The sequence below is a fragment of the Pleurodeles waltl genome, chromosome 4_2 (genome assembly GCF_031143425.1).
Source record: "Pleurodeles waltl isolate 20211129_DDA chromosome 4_2, aPleWal1.hap1.20221129, whole genome shotgun sequence".
Lineage (NCBI taxonomy): Eukaryota > Metazoa > Chordata > Amphibia > Caudata > Salamandridae > Pleurodeles > Pleurodeles waltl.
Genome location: NC_090443.1, coordinates 27,944,265 through 27,948,808, shown reverse-complemented (window position 1 = coordinate 27,948,808; position 4,544 = coordinate 27,944,265).

Sequence of the window (4,544 nt, the reverse complement as noted above, 5' to 3'; positions counted from 1 at the left end):
TAGCTTTTATCGTACTGTACAATACTGAGGTTTTATCACAATGTACAAAATTAAGACACTTGGAGACGAAGCCAGTGAGAAAAGCAGATCACCTGGACTGGAGTGACACTCTTTAGAGCCCTAATCTGCAGTAAGGAGACATACGAGCTATGGGTAGCAGCGGGGGAATTTTGTTGACAAACCTAAGGGGTCAATGAAGGTCAAGAATCTAGCGTCATGCAGGTGTCGGGGGAAGAGGTAACCCTTCTTGGGTAAGAATTTGTCTTTTGAGTATGTGACTGTAGTTTTCATGGTACTTTGTATTTTCTTACTGTAGAAAATGACTTGAGGCTGACAGGGGTGCTCAGTGTCTCCCATTTCATCAGTCTATAGACTTCTGAAGCTGTGACTAAGGTTGAGCTATGCACAAAGTTCAAGCAAGCTTGCATTAGTAACTCTTCTTAGACAGAAAGCAGTGTTAGACTCTCTTTTGGAGTTGCAAACTCCGTAGACCTTCTGGGGTGTTGCTTTTTTGGGGGGCAGAGGGCATTGGTATTTTGGAGTTCTTCAGAAGCATCTGTCCTCGTTTTTGGGATCACCAAGCAGTCTGGCTTTTTGAGATCTGGAGCAGTTTGAACTTAACTGGTCTACAATGCTGTGACCTCTTGTGGTCCCACCTAGGTAGGGAGTATCCTAGCCTTTGGGGGCCCATACAGTTCGTGGATCCAGAACCATCTTACACTTCAGGAGCTGGAGCAGTCTCAGGCATCTCTCACTAGAGAAACCCTTTCTCGGTGTCTCTTCAGCCCACGCAGCCACATGCTGAGGCTGAGAGCTTGTCCACAGTGCGCCATTGGTGACTGTCATCGAGGAAGACCACGTCTTCGTAGTGCAAGGGCCGGCAGCAGGGGTCACTAAAGATCTTGTCCTCAATGATGGCTGGGATGTCACTTTTCTGCAGCAGCACGGACAGCGTCAAGTCATGGTTGGTGCGAGCCCGAGGGCAAGTTCCCCCGCAGAACTTGAAGAGAATGCTCTCTTCGGACTCGTAGCCCAAGCCCAGGTCCTTCACTGGCAGCAGGAGGCTCTTCAGCCGGCACTCGCGGTCCTGGCGGCTCCCATTCACTCTGCGTTTCTGGCGGTTTCTGGCTACCATTGTGGTCACTTCAGCTGCAGGGGAGGGCTGGGAGTCTCTTCTTTGCAAGCGCTGGTCTAAAAAGAGAGCAAGAGAGATACAGTGAGTCGAATCACTAATAGAGCATTAACCTCAAGAAGAGTGAAAGTGCGGCACTTTAGAAATACATAGATAAATCTAAACGCCAGCAATTGACTCAATAACAGTCAATACTGGCAAAGTATTTTGTTAACTTTATGATCACAGTTTCCATCAAACCTCCTCGGAGTGCTTCAGTTTGTTTGTGCCTACATAGGAGATGCACGCTAGGGCCCAGTTTTGAAGACGTGTTTCACAGACCAAAACCTTCCTGAATTACTATCAAAATGAAATGAGATACTCTTTGTTTGCAGTCTAACTAATTGAATTCAGGTGGGAAAGAGCCAAACACTGTGGGAGCTATTGTAAAAAGCGTTGTTGGTTGGAGTTCTTGCAGTCTTGCTACCACTTGTTTAAGTAGTTGACTTGTAACCATCCCTCTGGCCCAAGAATCCTTCAATCCTGCTTCTGTATCGCAAAAACTAGGAAATATAAAGTTCGGTCTCTGGGGCTCTGAGGGTGATAAATGATTTATACTGCATGTCTTGTCAGGGGCCTCTACACTCTGTGGTTTATACCTTTTATGGCAAGCGAGCTGAATGTAGTCTTTGAGAGGGGTAGAACTACACCAAGCTAAGTTGCCCTGCCTTTGACCTCATCAAAGGTGAAGTAGCTATTATCCGTGCATTCCCAGATGATAGATGTAGACGAGGTCATAGCAAAGCAACATAGCTGATGATCTGGGCACCAGCTGTGGAGTCACAATTATGAGGATGGTCTGTTCCTGTGTGTGTAAGTGTCGATGTCTAGGTCTGGTGCAGTGCCTTTATGAATCGGGGTATCCCAGCTCAAACAGGGTACAGCCACTGTGCTAATGGTAGAAGTCCACATTAGTGGCTTATATGGATTTTCTATGTATCAGAGGACTCACTCTGTGTGTAAAACGCCACGGTGCCACTGGACCAGTCTATAAAGCAAGAGTAATCATTGAGTCAGGGGAGAAAATGTGACTTGGTACTCCATTCATTGGTGAGTGGCCCTAAGATTCTGCACACTTGGCACAGTATTTATGTGCTTACCTTCTTAGATACAAGTCAGCATCAGCACACTTTACAGCAAACCAACCATTGAGAAAGATATTTCACCCTCTCACAAGTAACTTTGAATATCACAGTGCAGTTGAACAGCGGCAGTTGTTTCAAAAGTGAACAAATGCAAAATAAGAACGCAAATTTAAACAGAATCCTGCTAACTGTTTATGCTGGGGCAAAGCTAATATGTCGACTTAATATGTGATTGCTGAGCTGTTGGCTTAGCCAGCGTTTGTCTGTAAAGTATTTTTTTTTTTTAAGTAAAATTAAAAAATATTTCAAAATAATGGATTAAAAGCAAGGACCTATCTTGTGGTATCTCAAAAATTGTACATTGAATTATATGCTTTAAATCTTTATAAATGGCATGGTTTATTTTTCAAATACTTTTCACTCCGGATACTCGGACAAAATTAAGAAAGAAATAAGGAAGTGTCAGAATGTAAATGGAAGCACTTGTCAAGGCCTAATATGCTTTCCACTGGATTTAAGTAGTTGGTCCTCTGCAGTAGCTTAGGGCAGTGGTTCCCAATCTTTTGACTTCTGTGGACCCCCACTTTATCATTACTGGAACCTGGAGACCCCCATTGAATCATTATTAGAATCCAAGGACCCCCTCCACTGACTGCTGGGACCTAATCTGTTTATATTATTTAATTTTTCAAGCAGTCGCGGACCCCCTGTGGAAGCTTAGCGGACCCCCAGGGGTCCCCGGACCACAGGTTGGGAACCACTGGCTTAGGGAACAGATGTGTGGGCTTCCAGGAGAAGTGTTGTGCTAAGTATACATTCTGCCTTAGAGGCCTGCTGAGTGAGTGCAGCAGATAGCCCTCCTCCACGCCATAAAAGACTTTGTGTGCCACCATGTGCTTTTATGCACTCTATGGAATGCAAGATATAAAAAATGTAACCTTTAAATTCTACTCTTCAGCCAAACCCCTGCAAAAATATTTCTGTTGCTGTGCTGTCCGGGTGGGAGGTGTATTGGGGGAAGTGGGGTGGAACAATTACACGAAGGAGAGAACTAGAAAACACAAACACTCTCATAGAGTGCTGAATGAAAAAGATAAAAGTAGTGCCCTAAAGATGAGCAGAGAAAGTATATTAGTCAGCCAATCAAAAGGATCGTAAAAAAGCTATATTTCAGAAGAAGGACAAACAAGAAAAGGAAGGGAAGCCATTGAATAAGTAGCAAACAACTAAGAGTGACAATAAAGCTATGCACAAGGGTAAGCAGTAGTGCTGCCTGGCAGACGAGACTTAAAACCTTTCAAGAGGGGGAGATAAGAACTGTTAAGGGATAATAAAAGTCAGTATGGAAGAGCTGGAACGTGCGTTGGGTGGGATGCAAGAGCAGCATCACCATGACCGAAGAGAACAGAAGTCTCAGAGGACAGAGACCCAAAGGAAGGAGATAGAAGTGACACCTGAAGAGTAAAAGTCTGGGAGGTGAAAGAGGAATAGGGAGATGAGGAATGCAAGGGGTCGCACGGTTAGGAAATTGAATGCATAGAGGAAAACCTGTGGTTTGGAAAAGAAGGTAAAAGACAAGGGGAGTGTGAGGAAGATACAGATTTATGTTAAAAAAAAAAAATTCAGGGGGTTCACAGAGGAGCCATAAAGTTAACATTTGGGGGAAAAAGGAGGAACAAGAATGATACATTTATGCATTTGTGAGGCTCTGTATATACTGAAGTAATCTAAAGATGATGATGTGGGTAAACAGAACATAGTTTGTCCTGGGATTCTATGCTTTGTGCCCACTAGGCCAAGAAGGTTATTTAGACTGTGGCGGATGACACATCTGCCCTATTTATTGAGTGTATATACACTCTTAGTTGGGTGGTTGGAACATTAGCAGTGTTTGGTGGGTGACCCGTATCTGCCAAAATCTAAATAACCCCGTAGGTTTGACTTGTTTTCCAAACTGCTCAGAGAAGAACCAAGAGGTTCGGACAGGCTAGTACAGAGACGCCGCCTCAGAGCAGTAAAGACAGACTGTTAAGAGACCAAGCAGTACAAAGAGACTGGCACAGACGGGCTGAGAGGTTCACAAACAACAATGACCTGCAGAGACATATACTGCGGATCAGAGAGATGAGACGGGCAGACTGAGGGGCTTAGCCTGAGCAGCACTCGTAGACAAATTTAGAGTTCTAGGGGCAGATTTATACTTTTTGTCGCAAGCCTGCGTTAGCGTCAAGAAGTATAGCGCTGGCTTGCGCCATCACTAGACACCAGCCTGGCGCTATATTTAAGGA